This window comes from Microcaecilia unicolor, chromosome 6 (assembly GCF_901765095.1).
Source record: "Microcaecilia unicolor chromosome 6, aMicUni1.1, whole genome shotgun sequence".
NCBI lineage: Eukaryota > Metazoa > Chordata > Amphibia > Gymnophiona > Siphonopidae > Microcaecilia > Microcaecilia unicolor.
In genome coordinates, this window is record NC_044036.1 from 305,136,655 (window position 1) to 305,161,197 (window position 24,543).

Below are 24,543 nucleotides of genomic sequence, written 5' to 3' on the forward strand. Positions count from 1 at the left end.
AAAACAAGCACCCACACTGCTGAAAGGCCAGTTTTTGGCGCGTCTTTATAAAAGGGCCCCTAAATTAATTATGAACATTTTGGGATAGACACACAATGGCGATAATATCAGGAAAGACATAACAGTCACAGATTGTTTTTGTTTTTTTTGACTGCAGTGATTTAATGCATAAGCTAGTTTCACAATTCTGAGCCCTAACCCTCCAGGAGTTTCATTTACTTAAAAATTTTTATTTTATTTTAAGAAAATTACTAGAGAAGGGGAGAGACATTTTTAAGGGTCTATTTTCTTACAGTTTTTCCCATTGGCACAGAGCAAAAGAAAGTTTGCAAGACAGGACGAGGCAGAAACATCCGTGACTGTATAAAAGAAGCTCATTTCTTTACTAAGTAGCTTATTTAAGCTGTAGACAAATATGAATGTGGAAGAGAGAAAAGGGGACTCTCTCTCTCTCTCCCTTCTCAGTTGGGTTTCTGATCTTTTCCCCGGACATCAGTTCAATCAGATGGACTCCGGCCTAGAATTTCTCAGAAACTGAGAAAGGAAAGTGTTAAAGAGGGAAGGAGTAATGGTATATAAGGCTTTAAATGCAAATTCCTTCTTTTTCTTTAGATGGAAGAGGTCAGGGTTTGTCAGTTTTTCCCCCACCTCCATCTTTCCCTCTTTCAGCTTTACACTCTCCCTTCCTCCCCTTCCCCCCTCCCACCCACCCCCCCAGTTTTGTTTAGGGCAAGGGACTGTAGATGCGACAAGGGCTTTGTGTGCATCATTCAGGCGAGTGAAAGGACCAAGGAGTCCCAGTGGAGAGAACAAACTTTTGGGGGTTAGTGCGGTCAGCTTGGAATAAATGTGTGGTATTGTTTGTATTAAAGACATGCACTCAGCAGGGAGTCCCTGAGCCACTGCATACAACGTTAAAGCCTATTTATTCCACACTGAAATACCTAACCGCTGCCTCACAGGCAAAATGTAAACTGGAAATCTGTCTACCTACCATGCACTGTTGAGATATTATCTTCGAGACACAAAAGGGTTCTTCTTAACAACTACTCAGAATAAGTGAATACTGGTGTGCAGCAAAATAAATAGCGAGCTGAAGTTACAATTTCTTTCTTCATTGCTTAAGATGGACAATCCAGGTCATTAAAGGCCGAAGATAGAAACAGTTTTTTTCCACAGTGTTTGAAAACAGGCCTTTGTTCCTCTGGAAGTGGCGCAGGCCTTTTGGTTTCGCCTCTGTGGAACAAGTCACACGGGCGGGGGGGAAGGACGGTGGTGAGAAAGGATGGAGCTTTGGGCTTCTGAAAGGTGGAGATGGGCAAACATGAAATCCAACTGGAAAAGCAGCACAAAGGAGGAATGTTACATCTTGCTCATCAGCCATCCATCCACAGTTACAGACACAAATTAGAAGAGGGAACAGAAGAATTCCCAAAGTTTCAAAAAGAAACAGTCTTAAAAGACCTTCTTAAGTCTTCCTAGGCTCTCAAACTTTCATTCTCCCCACATTTTGATATTCTCTAAAATTTAAATGTATTTATATATTTATTTTTGCAGCACAGTTGAATTGCTTGCTAAGCTCTAATAAGATGTTAAAAGAGACCATTTTCTCCAGGTATACTATCTGTTCCTGCAATGGTATTCACAGTTTTGTAGACCCATGCAGCCTACTTCTTCTACAGAGCTACCAGCTTTTCTTTTTCAGTCTGAAAAGGAATGCTTTTCTGTTCTGGCCTTCATCAATTTGCTATCTGTTCCCTTTTTAAGGGGCCACGCAATGAAGCTACAAAGTAGTAAATTTAAAATGAATCAGAGAAAATTTTTCTTCACTCAACGTGTAGTTAAACTCTGGAATTTGTTGCCAGAGAATGTAGTAAAAGCAGTTGGCATTGCGGGGTTTAAAAAGTTTTTGGCTGGCTTCCTAAAGGAAAAGTTCATAGACCATTATTAAAATGGACTTGGGGAAAATCCACTGCTTATTTCTAGGATAAGCAGCATAAAATGTATTGGACTTTTTGGGGACCTTGACAGGTACTTGTGACCTGGATTGGCCACTGTTGGAAACAGGATTCTGTGCTTGATAGACTTTCGGTCTCTCCCAGTATGGCAATACTTATGTACTTAAGGCACATCTCTTATTTCTTCTTGTGATGTCCATTATGGGAGCTGCCCTGCTTTAGGAAGTTGGCTTTGATTGGAAGACGTGCTGAAAATGCATTTTAAATCATTTATTTGGATGGTCACAGCTGGTAAACACTTCATTTCCCAGATATCCATTTGACTTTGGTTTATAAACCTCTAAAATAAAGTTTTTGAGTAAAACTGTATTTTGGAGGTAAAAGGGGGAAGTAGTATGTTATTATTATTATTATTATTATTTGTAGCATTTATACTCCGCTGTTTCCCGCTCGATAGCAGGTTCAGTGCAGCTTACAATGTTTGGTAACAAAGTATCACAGAGAAAGCACAATTGTGTGGAGTAGGACAATAGGAAGGGATGTGGTGGGAGGGATTAAGGTATTGGTAGTATTGGTGGAGAGGAGTGGTTCGCGAATTAAGTTGGGTCATTTGGATAGGCTTGTTTGAAGAGGTAAGTTTTCAGCAACTTTCGGAAAGGTAGGTGTTCAGTGGTTGTTCGGATGTATCTTGGTATGGTGTTCCAGAGTTGACTGCCTTTAACGGAGAAGTTGGATGCGTAGTAGGTTTTGTATTTGAGACCTTTGCAGTTGGGAAGGTGAAGATTGAGATATGTTCGAGAAGATTTGGACCCGTTCCTGGCTGGGAGATCGATGAAATTGGTCATGTAACTTGGGGATTCTCCGTGGAGGATCTTGTGGATCAGTGTGTGGACTTTGAAGTTTATTCGTTCTTTGATAGGGAGCCAGTGGAGTTTTTCACGGAGTGGTGTAGCACTTTCAAATCATGATTTACCAAAAATGAGTCTGGCTGCTGTGTTTTGGGCGGTTTGGAGTTTTTTCAGGATTTGGGCTTTGCAGCCAATGAATATGCTGTTGCAGTAGTCGGCATGGGTGAGTACTGTGGATTGTACCAGATTGCGGAAAGTTTTTTGTGGGAGGAATGGTTTTGCTCTTTTCAATACCCACACCATGTTGAACATCTTTTTCATCATGGTTTTTGCATGAGTTTCTAAAGTTAGGTGGTTGTCTAGAGTTACTCCTAAAATCTTTAGATTATCGGATATTGGGATTGTAACGTCTGGGGTGATCAGGGTGGTTGGGAGCAAAGTGGAGTGTTGTGATGAGAGAATCAAGCACTGAGTTTTTTCCTTGTTCAATTTCATCTTGAAAGCATTAGCCCAGGAGGCTAGGATGTTCATGCCAGTGATTATTTTATCCGTGATTTATGCTAGGTTGAATTGGAAAGGGATGAATATGGTGACGTCACCTGCATAGATGAAGGGGGTTTAAGCCAGATTTGGATAGAGATTTAGCCAGAGGGATCACCATAAGGTTGAATAGGATCAGGGATAGAGGCGATCCTTGGGGGACTCCGCATTTTGATGACCACGCAGACGATATTGATGAGGTTGATTTGACTTGATAAGTTCTGGTGGTGATGAAACTTTTTATCCTCTTGATGATGTTACCACCAATTCCTAGTTTGTCCAGTAGTTTTGTGAGAATATTGTGGTCTACCATGTCAAATGCACTGGATAGGTCGAACTGCAGAAGAAGTATTTTGTTGCCTATTGAAATTTCTTGTTTGAACTTGGATATTAGGGTGAGTAATACTGTTTCTGTGCTGTGTGCAGGTCAAAAACCCGATTGTGACTCATGCAGTGTATGGAGAACTTTTGTATGAAATCGTTCAATTGGGAGGTCACTCTATTTTCCATCAGCTTGGTTAGAAGAGGGATGGAGGCCACAGGTCGATAGTTAGTGATATCTTTCACTGGTTTCTTGGGGGTTTTTGGTATTGGTGTGAGTAGAATATTGCCGTGTTCAGAGGGAAAGGAGCCTTGTTGAAGTAGAAAATTTAGGTGGGTGGTAAGGTCCGTAATGAATCGTGCTGGGGCATTTTTCATTAAGTAGTTGGGACATGGGTCCAGTTGGCAGTAAGACTTGGAGAGTTTGGATAGTGCTATGGAGATTTCCTTAGTGCTGAGGGGGATGAAGTCTGTCCAGTAGCGGTCTGCCGGGATTTCTTCTAAGTTGGGGTCCAGTTCGTCAAGGAAAATATCGATGTTGGCGTCATCATGTGGAATTGTGTTACACAGATTGATGATTTTATCGTTGAAGTGTTTGACCAACTGATCAGCGGATGGACACTTTGAGGATAATGCTGTTACTGGATTCCTGTTGAGAAGATTCTTTATAAGATGCAGATGTTGGTATATCTGATGTCATTTCTCTTAAATGGTGACCTTGATAGACCTTTGATTTCAGCATGGACCAGACAGACAGCACTTCAGATATCTTCCCCTTCTGTCATGCTACAGCTTTATAACTTTGCTGAGTTTTATTTATTTATTTATTTTTTTTGTTTGGTTAGTTTGATATTTGGAGGGACTTTCACTCATGAATTTCTTTTAAAAAAATGTATTTTAACACAGGAAGATGACATGTTTTTCCTGCTTTCAGAAACAGTGTCAGAGTGAGAAAGATGCACTTAAAAGATGGTCACTTTCTATGAGGCCCTTTACTGTGCTGCTGTAGTAAATGGACTAGAAGAGGCAATTTTATATCTTTTTCTGGCCGTATGCTGATGTTAGCATCAGCGTGTGGCCATTTTAAGAAATTACTGTGGGAGCACTTACCACCTCCTATTTTTGAGATGCCAAGGGCGCTCAATTTTTGTGCTAGCTGATTAACGCATCCATGCCCATTCTCCACCCTGAGGGGTCCTTTTACTAAGGTGCGCTGAAAACTGGGCTGCGCTAGTGTAGGCGTGCGTTTTGGGCACACACAGATCCATTTTTCACTGCGCCTGTAAAACAGGCCTTTTTTATAACATTTTTGCCGAAAATGGACGTGCGGCGAAATAAAAATTGGCGCGCATCCATCTTGGGTCTAAGACCTTACCACCAGCGGTAAGGTCTCATGCGGTAACCGTGCAGTAATTGTCTACATGCATTGAATGAGGATTACCGCCCAGTTTCCGCTGCCCGCAGGAAAATTACAATTCTTTTCCATTGCGCATAAAAAATGAAATTAGCGCCCAGGCCTCGCGGTAGCCAGGTGGTAACTCCAAACTGATGCATGTTGGGCACACATAGGCGCCTACACGGCTTATTAAAAGGGCCCCTGAATGCCCCTCCAAAAGAAATAGTGTCTACTTGGTACGTGCAGATGGCAAAACTAACGCAGAACATTTAGTGTGTCCTGCATTAGGCCATTTTTGCTTTGTTAGCAATGCTTTAGCTCTTAATACAAACTAGTAAAAGGGCCCCTAGGATTTTGATTTAGGCATTTTGATAGCATTCTGCATCAGGGCACCTTTAATTACAAGCCCCTGCCCAGGCTCAATTTACATAAGACATAATATTAAACATTTCAATGCCAACCAGGATGCCACCTCTGTGGGACAGCATGGTTTTACCAAAGGTAAATTGTGCCAGACGAATCTCATTGAATTCTTTGACCGGGTGACCGGAGAATTGAATCATGGACGTGCTATAGACATATACTTAGATTTCAGCAAAGCTTTTGACACGGTTCTCCACAGGAGGGTCTTGAATAAACTTGACAGGCTGAAGATAGGGCCCGACGTGGTGAACTGGATTGGGAACTGGTTGACGGACAGACGCCAGAAGGTGGTGGTTAATGGAATTCGCTCGGATGAGGGAAAGGTGAGTAGTGGAGTGCCTCTGGGATCGGTGCTGGGGCCGATTCTGTTCAATAAATTTGTGAGTGACATTGCCGAAGGGTTAGAAGGTAAAGTTTGCCTGGTTAAGTGCTGACTCCGCCCCCCAGAATGCCCCCAAAATAGCTGGTTTCGGCTTCGATACTAACTGGGCATTTTCAGTGGCACTCTCCAGTTATTTGCCGCTGAAAATGCCCAGTTAGCCCTGGTCAAGCGATTGAAATGGCCGAGAGTCTCTCCTGGCCGTGTAGATCATTTTGAATATTGGACCCCAAGTGATTTTGATATAGTGATTTCCTTCTGTGACTAGTGGGTTAATTAATTGTTTTTCTTTAATTGCTAAAGTAGGTCCTGAACGGAGGAGGACTGACAACCACAGACAGACTTAAACTCCAATGGAACAATGCAATATCTATGTACGCCTTTCTGAGAACTGAAAAATCCAGACCCAGGCCTCAGAAAGCAGCTTGAGATTGCATTTCTGTAATAATTCATGCTTCCTAAATGTTCACATAATATATCGAGGCTTTCATGTTCACCTGAGTTAGTGTCATTTACCAGATTTACAATCATATTAGCAGACTTGCAGAATTGTCCTGAAATGAATCAGCTGTCAGAAGACGCTTAAGAACTAACCTCCATCTAGATAACTCAACTGCTCAGACTATAGTCTGGCACCCAGGAAGACAAGAGGAATTTGCGAGGTACGCCTTCCTTTAAGTACAGACAACGGCATGTTACAGTTACAACCTTGCCTACCATATTGCAGTTACAATCTTGGTGTTCTCTACTATCTTCTCCAAGCTGTTGAGATGTACGCAAAGATAACTCCTTAACTTGAGCTGTCACAAGAGATTTTTGCTTTTTTTTTTCTGTGTTAGAGGATTCAGGTGAATCAAAATATGTGTAAAAATTCATCTGCAGATTACAACTCAAATATTAATCTTCTGAGTTCTCCATTAACTTGCCAACACTAATATTTGTTAAAAAGGGAGGTACAGGGTTGAGGCATGAAAATCCTTATGGCCCTGGTTTTTGTGCCTTAATAAGTTTCAAGAATTTAAAGCTCTGTATCAATCATACAGTGCCTTGTAAATGTTTGTATGTGTAATCCCCCATTATATGAGGATTACTAGAGTTTGGTGTCAGTTCTCTGGAGTCACTGGGAGGAGAGCTGAGATGTCCCTGGATGCGAAGAAGCCCAGCCCAAAGGGTGTGGTGTTGAAATAAATTGCAGAATAAAGTGGGTTTAAGAGTTGATTGATAAGGGAAGTTGAGCTGGAGATAATAAAGGCTCCTGTTTGAGGGGAGAAGTGATCTTTGGTTGCCTGTACCCCTGCCTGGTCCCTTGGTGGAGAGGGGGATCCAAAAGTGGCTAAATAAACTCTGACTGGATTGAGGTGCAGTTGGTGCCCATACAATGGGCAACTGAGATGATGTGGGGGAAACTCTGGGTGGGTAAGGGGAACCCAGCTGAAAGCAGGAACCAGGGCAGGGAAAACCTGTTTAAGGCCAGGGTGCAACTCCAGAAGTTCACCCCTGGAAGAAGGACAGCCTAAAGGGTCTGAGCCTGAGGGAAGCGGATTGTGATCAGAGAAATTCTGAAGAAACTTTGGATTATTTCCAGCCCCTGGGATGGGTACATGGACAGAAGAACTTGTAAATGTGTAAATACTGAAAGCCCTAAGAAAAGATCAAGGTGGACAAGTCTTGTATGGACAAGAGGAATCTACTGTACAGATGAAGTTTGATATGACTTTTGCCTGCCGTTTTCAGAAAGTTTCAGTAACATTGAATTGCATTAAATGAAACCTTTGGAGTACAGTGCAGTTTGTCCCTGAAAGTGGAGTGAGAACATTGGATCCCTGCAGTGGCGTTCCTAGGGTGGCTGACACCCAGGGCAGATCGCCGATGCACCCCCCCCCCCCCAGGTGCAGCGCCCCCCCCACCCCCGGCAAAAGGCCATCCCCCCCGGTGAAAGAACACACCTCCGCCACCCCGGCAAAAGGACACCCCCCTCCGGGTGCATTTTTACCTGCTGGGGGGTGCCGCGCGCCTGTCTGCTTCGCTCGTTCCATGCTCCCTCTGCCCCGGAACAGGAAGTAACCTGTTCCGGGGCAGAAGGAGCACGGAACGAGCGGAGCAGACAGGCGCGCGGCACCCCCCCCCCCAGCGGCGTGCACCCGGGGCGGACCGCACCCACCGCACCTCCCCTAGGAACGCCACTGGATCCCTGGACTGGTAAATAACTGTGCAAAGCCTTCACTTAAGCTTCCCCAGTCCCCGGATCTCTATTCCACAACTTAACCCACTCCCAAGCTCGAACTGAATGAACTGTGCTGAGGAGAGTATGTGAGGTGAGAGGAGAGAGGCGTAGAGAATAGAGAAAGACGTCAAAGAATGTTTTCCCTGTGACCCGGGTCGTGAGTGATTGGAGCTGAGCTAGTAGGTGGAGGCGAAACCCGTGTTACATATGCTTGTTCATTTTTAACCTTCGGCTGTCTAAAGAATACAGTTCAAATTATATTGCAGTAGGAGCTTGTTTCATGATCTACACAACTACAGATTCAGATGTCCAGTAGGTGCAATATGTACTGAAGGGAGAGAATTCAGTAAATGGTGCCAAAGTGATTGGCACCTAACTAGTGTTCTGCAAAGGGCACTCTGAGCGGCACAACCTTTCCAATATATCAGCTTAGCATGCAGTGGAGTAGACAGACGTAGTATTTTGGATGGGCCCAGAGAGCTAACTTAGATGGGCCCTTCCACAGCACAGCACTCCATGGCACCCCCCTTCCCCCCGAGATATAAAAAAATAAAGATTTTTTTCACCTACCCCACATCAACATCTCTCCTCCTCTGCGGCGTCCCAGTATCTGCCCGCCTGTTGCTGAACCCCAACCCCCCTTGGTGTACCTTACAGGCGTTACTCTTTCATACCTTACAGGCGTCCCTGGCACTTGCAGTGATTCAATTATTGCTGCCTGTGCTGGCCCTGCAGGCCTCCATTGGCCGAGTCCCGCCCTCACTTTCATCATTTCCTGTCTGACGGGACCTGGCTGGTGGAAGCCTGCAGGGCATCACAGGCAGCAATAATTGAATCACTGCAGGTGCCGGAGATGCCTGTAAGGTACAACAGGGAAGGATGGGGTTCAGCGTCGGGCAGGCAGATGCCAGGACGTCGCAGAGGAGGAGAGATGTTGATGTGGGGTGCCACCACTGGGTGGGCCTGAGCCAAGAATGGGTGGGTCTGTGCCCACCCAGGTCCACTCATAGCTACACCACTGTTAGAATGCATTTCAGTGCCTAACTTTGGGCACCAACATTTATATCTTTCCATGGGGGGCAAATGGGGGGGGGGGGGGGCAGAACAATATTCATTGTGGATATACTGAAAACCTGACTGACTGGATGTGCCCTGAGGACTGGGTTGAGAACCCCTGATATAGACAGATAAATGAAACGAATAAATATTCATAATCTGAGTTTCAGAAATCCATTTCAGGAGCTTCTGTGTAACCAGTTTACTGAGTAGCAAGACTGTTGACCTCAAATGAGACATGGGAAATCAGGGGAAGGAAAGGGTTTGATAAACACTGATCTCTAGGGAACGGATTTTTGAATTTACTTTGATATGTAGAGGGTTCACAATCTAACCTCCCTATTTACAAAGCTGTGTGGCAATGCTAACACAGTGCATTGTCGGCATTACCGCGCCAGCAGCCGCTAGTGCAGCTTTGTAAACAGAGAGGTAAGTTTGTACCTGAGGCAATGAAGGATAAAGTGACTTGCCCAAGACCACAAGGAGCCACAGTGGGATTTGAAGCAGGCTTCCCTGGCTCTGAACCTGCTGCTTCGGTTTGGAAAAGAGACAGACGAGGGGAGATATGATGGAGGTCTACAGAATCCTGAGTGGTGTAGAATGAGTAGAAGACTAGGGGACACTCAAGGAAGTTGCATGGAAATACTTTTAAAACAAATAGGAGGAAATATTTTTTCAGTCAACGAATAGTTAAGATCGGGAACTTTTTGCCAGAGGATGTAGTAACAGCAGTTAGTGTATCTGAAGGAAAGGTCCATAGTCTGTTATTGAGACAGAAATGGGGGAAGCTACTGCTTGTCCTGAGAGTGGTAGCATGGAATGTTACTACTAATTGGCTTTCTGCCAGGTAACGTGAGTAACATAACATAGTAGATGATTTTATTTATTTATTTATTTAATTTGTTACATTTGTATCCCACATTTTCCCACCTATTTGCAGGCTCAATGTGGCTTACCTAGTACCGTAAAGGCGTTCGCCATTTATGATCAGGAAGGGCTGCCACATTAGCCACGGCTGTTCCCCTTCCTTTCCAAAGTTGGCATACAGCACCCTCCTTGCACCAGCCTCTAGTGGAAAAGGACAAACCAAGGAGAGAGATTTGAACCCAGATTCTGTGCTTGGCACATGGTTAACTTCCATCTCCATCTTTTATGTGGCTGCTAATTAGGGGCTCTATAAACCTGAAGCAATTCTTTCTGATTCTCTTGGTAGAAAGTAAAAATAGAAGTCCATAAAAACGTTGGGGATAAAGAGCTGTGGAGAATTCAGGGATGGGTGCATTTCAGAAAACTAAGTAAATGGATCTTCCCCTTTTTTGGACGTTTTATAGACAGGAAATCAAATATTTTTACTTGTCACAAAAACTTGTCAATTTCATTTATAGTAACATAAACATGGTAGATGACGGCAGAAAAAGACTTGCATGGTCCATCCAGTCTGCCCAACAAGATAACTCATATGTGCTACTTTTTGTGTATACCCTACTTTGATTTGTACTTGTGCTCTTCAGGGCACAGACCGTATAAGTCTGCCCAGCACTATCCCCGCCTCCCAACCACCAGCCCCGCCTCCCAACCACCGGCTCTGGCACAGACTGTATGTCTGCCCAGCACTATCCCCGCCTCCCAACCACCAGCCCTGCCTCCCACCACCGGCTCTGGCACAGACCGTATAAGTCTGCCCAGCACTATCCCTGCCTCCCACCACCGGCTCTGGCACAGACCGTATAAGTCTGCCCAGCACTATCCCCACCTCCCAACCACCAGCCCTGCCTCCCACCACCGGCTCTGGCACAGACCGTATAAGTCTGCCCAGCACTATCCCCGCCTCCCAACCACCAGTCCTGTCTCCCACCACAATGTTTAACTTTATTAAGATGCGTAAGTTTTTGTTGTGGCTTTTGCACCTGCTGACAACAGGTACTGAGGGTGTTGTTCCCAAATAAACAAACAGAGAAAAGATACTGAACCAATACTTATAGTGGGCAGTTATCACATTAAACAGAATATCTTTATAAATATATAATTCAATACGCATAAGCATTCCACACCGACATCTTTTTGCTAGCCAATAATGGAGGAGTGGCCTAGTGGTTAGGGTGGTGGACTTTGGTCCTGAGGAACTGAGTTCAATTCCTGGCACAGGCAGCTCCTTGTGACTCTGGGCAAGTCACTTAACCCTCCATTGCCCCATGTAAGCCACATTGAGCCTGCCATGAGTGGGAAAGTGCAGGGTACAAATGTAATAAAAACATAAAATAAAAATTATAAAGATCACAAAGTCCACTCGACAGGTTCTGAACTGTATGAATGTGTTGCAGGGGAGGAAACGGAGAGGTGGGTCTATAACTAGTGCCCAGCTCATTTTTCCATGCTTGTTAAGGCTGAAATTTACATGAATTGTGTTATAAGTACATAAGTATTGCCATGATGGCAGATAAAGACCTGTATAGTCCATCTAGTCTGCCCGACAAGATAAATTCATTGTATGCTGACCTTGATTTGTTCTTGCCATTTTTAGGACACAGACTGCAGAAGTCTGCCCAGCACTAGCTTTGCTTCCCAATTACCGGTGTTACCACCCAATCTCCGCTAAGCTTCTGTAGATCCATTCCTTCTGAACAGGATTCCTTTGTGTTTATCCCACACATTTTTAAAATTCTGTTACAGTTTTCATCTCCACCACCTCCCGCAGGAGGGCATTCTAAGTATCCACCACCCTCTCCATGAAAAAATACTTCCTGACATTTTTCCTGAGTCTGTCCCCCTTCAACCTCAATTCATGTGACTGGCTTGGCCACTGTTGGAAACAGAATACAGGGCTAGATGGACCATTGGTCTGACCCAGTATGGCTATTCTTATGTTATGTAGCCATTTGGCTATTCCTCCACTGGTTTATACATTGATACCCTGCACTACAGTTCAGGACCATCCCATGTGTCTTGTGATGAATGAATTGCAATGAAGTAGACAAAAACCTAAACAAATTATAAAACAGTAGGTGAAGGTTTAGTGGATCACAAATTTTGACTTGTCTCTTTCTCTACTGTCATTCTTTGTATTTTGCTTTGTTATATTTTACTTGGGCCTATCTTATTTTACCAGGGCCGCCGAGAGACTAGGTTGGGCCCGGGGCAAGGCCACCCCCCCCCCCCCCCCCCCCCCCCCCCCCGCCGCTGCCACCCCCAGTCTCACTTGCCTGTCTCCATGGCTCCGGGCCCCCTGCATTCAAAGCAGCAGTCGCAGATCGCCTCTTGTAGCAAATCAAGGGTTCGGATATTGCTTTAAAGATTGTTTATTCACACATCAATAGGCACACACATATTACATAACACTCTTATGCAGTTCACACATCAATAGGCACCCACATATTACATAACACTCTTATGCAGTATACATACATCACCACAGGATTGTAGCCTTCATCTGAGCTGCAACATCAATCGGGGAAGCACCGATGACCGCCCAGAGATTCTGCGGGACAATTCCACACTGGAGAGGCGTCCCTCAACCAGGTACAGAGCTTCTGTTTCAGCCAGGGCCTCCCCTCTTTTTATAACAGCTCAAAAACAAGTGTGCCTGGAACAGAACAATGAGTGGCCAATCTACATTCCTCTCTCCCAGGCACCCTCTGATGAAAACACCAGCCTTTGGACTTGTTTCTCAGCACAGTCCTGTAGTGAGTTACCCACCGCAACGGAGCATTGTGGTAGCAACCTGTCAAACAAATATTCTGGTAGCAACAGGTCAAAACAAACATTCTGCATGTCAGAACACAAATATTCTGGGTCAGCATAAGTATCATATCATAAGTATTATACTCCAACACTCCTCTCTTTGGGCCTTCCCTCCCTGTGTCCCGCCCTCATCTGATGTAACTTCCAGTTTCCGCGAGGGCGGGACACAGGGAGGGAATGCCCGAAGGGAGGCGATCTGTGACTGCTGCTTCAAATGCAGGGGGCCCGGAGCCGAGGAGGCAGGAAGGTGAGACCGGGGACTGCAGCGCCGGCGGCCTGACCCCAGCGCCGGGCCCCCCTCTCAGAGGCCCTGCATTTAACTCACTCATACAGCTCTACTCAGTGACCATCAATGACCACATTTCCTACCAGCCATATAGCATTCTCCCCTCCCCCCTCCACACACTGAACTTTTCCTTCAGGCACCACCTGCATACATGTGGGAATAAACTAAGTAGTGACTGTGTCTCAAGTTTGAGAGACCTTGTTCCTTCCCTTTTCATTGAGTTACTATCCTATATAATAAAACTCACCCTCAACGTTCTGAGGACACTGACGTCAGTGTCACTTCCTTCGGGCACTTCCTTCGGGTTCGAAGGGTTCGTGGTGGTGAAGCCACCGAAATCACTGTCTCTGAGCCCCGCCCTCACGTCAAACGTGATGATGTCGAGGGCGGAGCAATGGCGTCACAGAGCGAGGGCGGAGCAATGGCGTCAGTGGCTTCACGACTCAAGAGATGAAGGTGGCGTGCATTGATGAGGTGCGGAGCAATGGCGGTCAGTGGCTTCACAATGCCTAAGGGGTGGGTAGGGAGGGGGGGTTCGGGAGGAAAACCTTGCTAGCGCCCGTTTCATTTGCTCCAGAAACGGGCATGTTTTACTAGTTTTTAAATAAAGCTGCCTTCTTTCACTTTAATTTGTGTTTTTTCTTTCAACCATATATATACAGTATTAAAAAGAAAGACAATCAATGTTCAAATCAAAGAACTCCCTTTCTTTTCCTTTCTTTTTAGACTGCCTCCCTCCCTATTCAAAGCAAATTCATCATGTTTACCCTACATCATAAGCAAAGAACATACAGCTGTAAGAAAGTACAGTGTGCTTTCTTTTCAATCACAATAGTTTGACAGATGACACATGGAATGACCCAGTTCTCCACTCCTCAGGCCTTCTTCTGAGGGTGGTTTCTGAATGAGACATCTTGACACCTCTACACCTGTGAAAGATGCTGCCATCTGTGTTGCTTTGAGGTGAGGTAGCCTGTTGAAAAAAATAGAGGAAGATGAAAGTGTTCACTATCTTATTGTGATATGAGCCTTAAAAAACAGAGTGAAATAGTCCATTCAAGGAAAAACATCTATAGAATTTTCTCCTGAGCGAATGCACCTACCTTAGAAATATCACATGCCCCACTCCACCCCTGACACATCACATCTGCAGTGATCGATACTCCGGTGTTATTCTGAATAGCACCGTAAAAATAGCGCCGTAACAGCGCAGAAGAACAATGCCCTAATGTGCAAAGCTAATGAGATGCAAATATAGGCGCGCTCATTGCTTTGAGAATTAGAGAGTTTGGCAGGAGGATTGTGCCTGGTGTATGCGCAGAAGAGTTCAGCGGTAAGCTCAGCTCCTGTGCGCATGTGCCTGGTAAAACCCAAAAGGGAATCACACATTGGCATCTGTTTTCTGGATGCTTATATTTAGATGCAAGTAACAGGTGCCAATGTGTGCTTTGTTTTTTTGGGTTTTTTAAAGCATGGTTGCTTTAAATTTTAGATGCAGGACGTGAACGCGAATGTGTGCTTCATTTTCGTGTCTGCTGTTTCTCACAACCAGCGCTCAAGGGCTTCCTTATGCTTCCAAAAGCAATCAAAACCGGTAGATTTTGCAGCAAGAAGCATGAGAATCATGGGAAATCCTCTCATCCAACACCCTAATGCCTGCTCGGACCTGGCATTATTGTTTACAGCGGTAAGGCACCTTTGTTTCAGGTACCCTTTTCTGATCATTGGGTAGGAATACAAAATGACTTCATTTAAATGAACTTGACTATATTTGCATGCTATCTGATCTAAGGCCTGGTGTTCTCATTGTTTGCTGACCCTTCTGATGGGCGCTAGTATGGTGTTAATGGCCTCTAGTGTGCACATTTACTTTTGATCATCAGGGCCTGAGTGCTTTAGTATCAGCAAAGTAGGTGTCTTTATTCATTAGAAATGCTTTCTTGTATTTACAATACGGTACCATTCGTTTGCAGGTCAGTCTTTGAACATTCATTGAATACTAAGATGAGAAAAACAATGGGGTCAGTTGTCAAACTAATTTATATATTTACTGCCAGCAGGTAAATGTATAACATTGCTATCCATGTGTTTTCAGCCACCTATCCCCCAAATTCGGCAAATGGGGCCAGATTCTATACATCGTGCCTGAAAACTCTGTGTGGAATAAATTTCTGTGTAAGCGTATTCTGTAAGCGGCACCTATATTTAGGTGCGGTATATAGATTACGCTTAGTTGATATCACAGTGTTTAAAACTATGTGCATCCATTTACACCAAGGAAAACGTGGTGTAAATGCCGACACGTAGATTTACTTTGGTTATTCAATCAGTCCCCACATGTATATGTAAATTTGGTCTCTTTATCTGATTTGACACGTAGATTTAGGCATACAGGGGCATATTCTATAACAATGCCTGTAAAGTTTGGAATGCCCACGAAAAGCCCATTTCCTCGCCTATAACCATGCCCCTTTTTGACTGTACACATTAAAATTTAACTGTTCGGCATTACAGAATAAGCCTAGTGAGTTGTATGCATAAATTCGAATTATTGCCAATTAGTGCTCTCTAAGACCTATTATCAACACTAATTAGCTTGTTAAGCCAATTAAGTTATAGGTATTGTTTATAGTACATACATTTAGATATACTATGTAGAACCCAAGGAAAAGTGTTTTGTGATAAGAATACTGTTTACGAAGCGTTTACTTTGAAAAAATTAGAGTGTTCAAAACAGGCCGGTTGCCTGAATACTTCAGCTAGGAATAATGGAATAGGACTCCGGTTCTATTTTGTTGGTTTTCGGAACTGGGGCCATGATGAAACTAATACTAGAACTGGACAAAACTTATCTCTTCTTCCTTGATTACCTAACATCTTCTCACTCGTGAACTTTAACACACTACCACTCTGTCATACTGGAATTGGCAATCGCCATCACGGTACTATGTAAGCCACATTGAGCCTGCAAATAGGTGGGAAAATGTGGGATACAAATGCAACAAAATAAAATAAATAAATAAATAAATAAATAACCTTCCTTGATAGGCAACTACCACCCAAGATGCTCTCTGTCTTTCACCCTAATCAACCTAGGATAGACTATACCCAAACAGTCAACATATAGTAACCTTTAACTTCTCTCACAAAACTCCAAAGAAGGTATTATTGTGGAAAGATACTGGGTAAGTTAGAGTTATTCCTACTAATCTTCTGCACTCTTTATGGAGTAGTTGCTTTTGTGTATCTAACTACCAACCACTATTTATGCCAGCCATAGACTTGGTGTAAGTGATCAGGCAACTAACTGCAGACTTATACTAGTATTCTGTAACTGAAGTGGCACGTAGCTAGCTGAGGGGACCCTTTTATAAAGCAGCGGTAGGGCTACCGTGCATGTAGTGTGCGCCAAATCAACACTACTGTCCACATAGCACGCATTCCAGGTGGTAATTTCAAAGTTGGCATGCACTGTTTCCCATGGTAGAAAATATTTTTTCTATTTTCTACCGTGGGGGGGTATGCCCAACGGTAATCGGCAGCACGTCCACATTGGCGTGTATCGAGTGAGCTAGGTCAATGGGTGGAAGTAAGAGCTCAGGCATTAAATAGCCATACGCTACTTTTAATTTTAGCTCATTGCCATTTTCTGCCCCCATTTTTAAAAAGCCTTTTTTTTTCCCAGCTATGGTAAAAATGGCCCAGCGTGTGCCAAAAACACGTGCCCACACCACCACAGACCACATTTTACCACGGCTTAGTAAAAATACTCCTTAGTGCCCAGATTTTTGGTGTCTAAGGTCCAGCTTTATCTCTCCACACCAGACATCACTGCAGAAACCCAGGCCAAAGTATTGGCTTGCTTATCCGACATTGCTGCCTGGATGTCCAACCGCCACCTGAAACTGAATATGGCCAAGACCGAGCTTATTGTCTCTCCTCTCCCTCCACTCTCCATCTCAGTTGCTAACACTTTCATCGTCCCCGTCTCATCTGCCCACAACCTCGGAGTCATCTTCGACTCCTCCCTCTCCTTCTTTGCGCATATCCAGCAGATAGCCAAGACCTGTCGCTTCTTCCTCTATAACATTAGCAAAATTCGCCCTTTCCTCTCTGAGCACACCACTCGAACTCTCATCCACTCTCTCATTACCTCTCGCCTTGACTACTGCAACCTACTCCTCACTGGCCTCCCACTTAGCCATCTATCCCCCCTTCAGTCCGTTCAGAACTCTGCTGCACGTCTTATCTTCCGCCTGGACCGATATACTCATATCACCCCTCTCCTCAAATCACTTCACTGGCTTCCGATCAGGTACTGCATACAGTTCAAGCTTCTCCTACTAACCTACAAATGCACTCGATCTGCAGCCCCTCCTTACCTCTCTACCCTCATCTCCCCTTACATTCCTACCCGTAACCTCCGCTCTCAAGACAAATCCCTCCTTTCAGTACCCTTCTCCACCACCGCCAACTCCAGGCTCCGCCCTTTCTGCCTCGCCTCACCCCATGCTTGGAATAAACTCCCTGAGCCCATACGCCAGGCCCCCTCCCTGCTCATCTTCAAATCCTTACTCAAAGCCCACCTCTTCAATGTCGCCTTCGGCACCTAACCACTTTACCTCTATTCAGGAAATCTAGACTGCCCCAACTTGACATTTCGTCCTTTAGATTGTAAGCTCCTTTGAGCAGGGACTGTCCTTCTTTGTTAAACTGTACAGCGCTGCGTAACCCTAGTAGCGCTCTAGAAATGTTAAGTAGTAGTAGTAGTAGCAACCTATATTGAATTTACCCCTAAATGAATAACATCAGGCTGAAAATATGTTTTAACTGGTCTGATACTATCCATATAGGGGAGGATGTGGGGACCAAACATCTGTACAGTGGCGATATTGAGCTGCTATACAGATAAACTCTCCAGGTAATATTTAAACAGCGCAGTCAGTGTTAAATTCAAATGCTGACTGCTGCGTTTACATTTCAGCACCAGGCCGTGTCCGGATACTGGTGCTGAATATCCGGATATAAGGTGGCTGCTGGAATTTATCTGGATACTGACAATATTCAGAGCACATACCCAGATAAATATTCGGATAAGTTAGGATAGCTATTTTGCTGGCCTAGCTTATCTGGAGAGTTATCTCGGTATCAGCGCTGAATATCGGTGCTACCCAGAAATCTTCCTCCTCCACCTTGGCTTCACCTCCCACTGACCTGGCACTAACTAGTAAAGGTTTTCAGTAGCATTAACCTGATAACGGTGCTGTATATCAACCCCTATAGGTTTACTTTAGGCATTAACTACAACAAATAGCAGTGGTGGTGGTCACCTTGTTACATATATATTCAACACTGCTGACTATGGGCCCAGTTTTTAATGGATTATGGTTTATTCATTTGATATAATATCGCCTCACATTACGAGAATACCAAAGTGGTTTACAATAAAAATGGGAAATGGTTTAACCTTGTAGGAGAGGCTCCAGTCCAATTATTATTTATTTATTGCATTTGTACCCCACATTATCCCACCTTTTTGCAGGCTCAATGTGGCTTACAGAGTAAGGTTATGATAAAGCCAGTACATAATTTAAATACAGTTAAAGCATGCTAACCCTGTGATCCACAGAATTTCAGCAACTGAATAGCATTTCTAAAAATCTGAAGAAACCACTGCAGCATGGGCATAGCTCAGGGGGACTTCAGGGGCCTGGACCTCCCCCCACCTGTGTTGGGATCAAGCACCTTCTAAAATGGCTGGCAGGGATGCCCATGCACCATCAGCCAAAGATTCTCTGCTAGAGCCCCTACCCGTGCTGTCTGAGCAGAAGGAAGTCTTTTGTAATATACCCATAACATTGTGCATTTCCCAACCTGTATTTCCTACATTTTCCTATCTGGCCGTCCTATGCAAAATCGGATTATCATGTCTCCCATTTTGTGAAAATAAGAAATGCCCAGAATTACCATAAAAAGTGTTGTTGGTAGTAGAAATTGATTTCCAAATTGTCATAGTTCACACAAGTCAACTGAACTCTTAGGACATAGGGTTCAAATAAAGAGCAATGATTTTATTCCTGTAGCACTTGATGGCAGTCAGTGGGGTTCCACATTAGACTCTTGAAATGATAGATGTGTCCTTGGTGAAGCTTTTTCCCCTCTTGCAGTTCATTGGGTCCAGGGAGGAAGAAGCTTTCCCTGTCTTGTGAAGCTCTTCATTAGCTCATAGTTAACTGGCTATCATTAATATTGATGAATGCACAATGCTGACAGTTAATCTGTCCAGTAACACAAGGAAAAGGGCCCGCAGGTACAGTAAGTTATTCTTCCTGCCTCAGGAGCAAATTTGTTTTACATAAATTAAATTTCACCAGCTTTGTTTCTCAATGATGAGGCCATGTAGTCTTGAAAAATAATCAAGATTTTCTTTGTAACATCTTAAATAGCTGTTTTTAAGCAGCACCTGAAATTATAGACCGGTGAGTCTGACGTCGGTGCCGGGCAAGATGGTGGAGGCTATTATTAAGAATAAAATTGCAGAGCATATACAAAAACATGGACTGATGAGACAAAGTCAGCACGGATTTAGTGAAGGGAAGTCTTGCCTCACCAATCTAATGCATTTTTTTGAGGGGGTAAGCAAACATGTGGACAATGGGGAGCCGGTTGATATTGTATATCTGGATTTTCAGAAGGCGTTTGACAAAGTGCCGCACGAAAGACTCCTGAAGAAATTGCAGAGTCATGGAATCGGAGGTAGGGTATTATTATGGATTAAGAACTGGTTGAAAGATAGGAAGCAGAGAGTAGGATTGCGTGGCCAGTATTCTCAGTGGAGGAGGGTAGTTAGTGGGGTCCCGCAGGGGTCTGTGCTGGGTCCGTTGCTTTTTAATGTATTTATAAATGACCTAGAGATGGGAATAACTAGTGAGGTAATTAAATTCGCCGATGACACAAAATTATTCAGGGTCGTCAAGTCGCAGGAGGAATGTGAACGATTACAGGAGGACCTTGCGAGACTGGGAGAATGGGCGTGCAAGTGGCAGATGAAGTTCAATGTTGACAAGTGCAAAGTGATGCATGTGGGTAAGAGGAACCCGAATTATAGCTACGTCTTGCAAGGTTCCGCGTTAGGAGTTACGGATCAAGAAAGGGATCTGGGTGTCGTCGTCGATGATACGCTGAAACCTTCTGCTCAGTGTGCTGCTGCGGCTAGGAAAGCGAATAGAATGTTGGGTGTTATTAAGAAGGGTATGGAGTCCAGGTGTGCGGATGTTATAATGCCGTTGTATCGCTCCATGGTGCGACCGCACCTGGAGTATTGTGTTCAGTACTGGTCTCCGTATCTCAAAAAAGATATAGTAGAATTGGAAAAGGTACAGCGAAGGGCGACGAAAATGATAGTGGGGATGGGACGACTTTCCTATGAAGAGAGGCTGAGAAGGCTAGGGCTTTTCAGCTTGGAGAAGAGACGGCTGAGGGGAGATATGATAGAAGTGTATAAAATAATGAGTGGAATGGATCGGGTGGATGTGAAGCGACTGTTCACGCTATCCAAAAATACTAGGACTAGAGGGCATGAGTTGAAGCTACAGTGTGGTAAATTTAAAACGAATCGGAGAAAATTTTTCTTCACCCAACGTGTAATTAGACTCTGGAATTCATTGCCGGAGAACGTGGTACGGGCGGTTAGCTTGACGGAGTTTAAAAAGGGGTTAGATAGATTCCTAAAGGACAAGTCCATAGACCGCTATTAAATGGACTGGAAAAATTCCTCATTTTTAGGTATAACTTGTCTGGAATGTTTTTACGTTTGGGGAGCGTGCCAGGTGCCCTTGACCTGGATTGGCCACTGTCGGTGACAGGATGCTGGGCTAGATGGACCTTTGGTCTTTCCCAGTATGGCACTACTTATGTACTTATGTACTTATGTATGTAATGGAAGGTACAGGACCAGTCACCTAAGTAACAGATTAATGGGTTACAAATCAAAGCATTTCAGAAAGACAGTGGACATGAAGTGGACGACCCACAAGGAAATGTAAAGTCATGAGGCATACAAAAAGGAAACCAAAGTGGTAGGGCATGCTATGGGTATGCTGGGCAAACATTTTCATTCTATTTTGTTTACTTTTTTTCAGGATTTTTCTTTTTTTGTTTGTTTATATATTTTTTTTATTATGGGGGCAATGTCATTGGTTTTACTAATTACACCAGTGTTTGACAACTACTCACAATGTGGAACGTCCTACCGGGTTCACATCTTGTTCCTGCACTTTTTGGTGTCTCTTTGTTAAGCTCCTAGCGGACCTGTCTTTTTATTTATTTATTTGTTGCATTTGTATCCCACATTTTCCCACCTATTTGCAGGCTCAATGTGGCTGACATAGTACCGTGATGGCGAACGCCAGTTCCAGTATGAGTAATACAGAGTGGTAATTGTGTTAAATCATGGTGAATTAGGTGGTTAAGGAGGAAGAATTAAGTGTCCTGTTCTGGTACAAGTTTCGTCGTGTTGCAGGGTCCGGGTGTTTAGGTTGGATCGTTATAATATGCCACCTTGAACAAATTGGTCTTTAATGATTTCCGAAAGATTGGTAGTTCTTGCATTGTTTTCAAGACGTTTCAAGACGTTTTTCAAGACAAGTTTATTTTTCATCATTGAATGCTTGTTTCTTTTGGCATGAGATATCATATATAGACCTCTGACACAGGCATTTGTTACCGAAATGCGAACTGTGTCATGTCTGACCAATAAAGTGTAGCTGAGATGCTCTCAATTCTGAAGTGTCCTTGTGCTTTTTCGGCTATTAGCCTTTGCTTCTTTGCTTTTGGATTCCCTCCCCTCTGTATCCTATTATGGGGGCAGTGTCATTAATAGTGTACACTAACAAAGATTATGCACTGTCCCCCAGATTCTAGATGTGGAGCCCAGATTTGGGTGTCCTAAATTTGCATGCAACCCCAAGGAGCATATTCAGCACCACCAAGAGACCTCTTCGGGGCAGGAAAGAGCCCCCTCTTTCCTGCCCGGAGCACTGCCTGCCCTTGCCTGCATTCTTCTCAGTCTCAGCTGGGGATTCAAAATGGCCACCGACAGTTGAAGCGGCCTCGTGAGACTTCAACTCTCGGCGGTTATTTTGAATCCCCAGCCGAGACCAAGAAGGATGAAGGGCAAGGCAGCGCTCCGGGCAGGAAAGAGGGGGCACTTTCCTGCCCTGAAGAGGTCACTAAACCACCAGGGAAAATGGAAAGGAAGAGGAGGGGAGGGGAGACCCATGGCGCAGATCGCTTGCTCGCCCGCACGCACGCTTGTCCAGAAATCCGGACAAACGTGCATGCGGGCAAAACCCGCCGGACGCCCCCGGACATGCCCTCAAAAAGAGGACATGTCCGGGGAAATCCGGACGAATGGTAACCCTAGGTGGGGGTCCCCAAGCCCCACCAGCAGAAGCCTTCCTCCAGCACTGCCGCATTGCCTACCCTGCAGTTGCTTTTCCCCTCACGTCGCATATCAATCATTTACATATATGTAGCAGGGGCGTCGCTGCTATGGGGCCATGGGGGCCAGGGCCCCTGTAGATTTGGCCCTGGACCCCCCTACCAATGACCCTCTCGACCCCCCCCCCCCGCTCGCTCGCCATCGCCATCGCCTACCTGTGCTGGCGGGGACCCCATCCCCTGCCAGCCGGTCTTCTTCCTTCCTTTCAGGTTTCTGAGTCTGACGTCCTGCACATACAACATGCAGGACGTCAGACTCAGAAACCTGAAAGGAAGGAAGAAGACTTCAGCTGGCGGGGGATGGGGTCCCTGCCAGCACAGGTAGTTGACGGCGAGCGGGCAGGCGAGCGGGGGGTCGAGAGGGTCGTCGGCAGGGGGGGGTGTGGGCAATGATGTGGCAGGGGGGTGTGGGCGATGATGATGATGGCAGCGGCGGTGCTGGGGGTGGCGGTGGCGCCGGGGAGGGCTAAAATGTGCCCCCTCACCTCGGCTCTGGCCCCCCTGCCGCTGAAGGTCAGATACGCCCCTGAGTAGTAGGATGGAATGAAATAAAGCTGCCTGAATCTTTCAGTCATCTGAGATTAATGTACTGAGCAAACATTGAAAAAAGAGAGATTCTAGAGAAATTTCCCTTTCTGTTTCATCCTGGGCAGTGGTCTTACTAACACCATCCATTCAAGTATGATAAACAGTGAAGCTAGGGTTACCATATGGCTCCAGAAAAAGGAGGACGGATTGAGCCAGCCAGGTTTTACTTCCATTGAAGCAGACACTAAAATGAATGGGGGCCTCTGTAAGAGTCTGAAGTGGATTTTGTACCCCCTCCTCCTATTGAAACACATGGCACTGCAAGTCTGAACCTGGAAAACCTTCAAAGATTGTTTTCTGAACTGGTGCTCATGCCAAAGTAAATGGGACATAAAGTCCTGTTCAACAGCTCCTTTATTGTTTCAAAAAAAAAAGAAAGCTTGAAATATATCAGAATAATTATTTGAACCATACTGTAAAATGTCTTACCTTATTTAAAGAAATATTTAAATAAAAAAACAAGCGCTGAAATCATGAATAATGTCTATGCAATTTTATATTTATGAGTTTCAAGCACCCTCTAGTGGTAAATGTTTAGGATGTTGCATTACCTTTTCCATGAGTGCTTATAACACTGGGGCTGATACAGAAAAGCCATGCATTAGAAGCCTGCACTAAAGCTCAGGGCAGGATTTCCTAATGCATGCATTAAAAAAAAAAACAGAATTTGCCCCCAAATTTTGAAATATTTTGACACCAATCAGATAGGACTTAAGATCTGGGTTTCCTATCACATTATAAACCCAAACCATAAAATGATATTGCTTTGTCACCCTCTGATCACCTATACATCTCTCCTAGTTTCTCAACTCCTTCCCCCACCCCTAGCTTTCCCCATAAAACTGGTACTATTCTGATATTTGGCTATCAATACATATTAAGGTAGTCTCCTCTTATTTTAAACTGAAAATCTAGAAGAATTAGGAGAACTTAATATTTCTACATTTAGCGTATAAGGCCTTAACACCCGTGGTTAAACTCCACTCTTCATGTGCTTAGAGGAAAGGCCTCAAGAAGCCCCCAGCTATAATATTATTAGCTATGGGGGCTGGGCTGCTTCAGCATCGGCCTGAAAACCTCGGAGTGTGAAGTCTTTGTATAAAGCTTGTATACTTCAACACAGTTTATCATATATTTTAAGGTTAGGAGCAACTTAACTTTATTAGTTGTGTCCTTCTTCTGACAGGTCTTCTCTACGCTTATTATGATCATGGCCTACGATGGCCAGCGTTTCGTCCAACTGCCTCAGGTCCTGTGGTCTGCGTTGATCTCCAGTCGGGTAGAG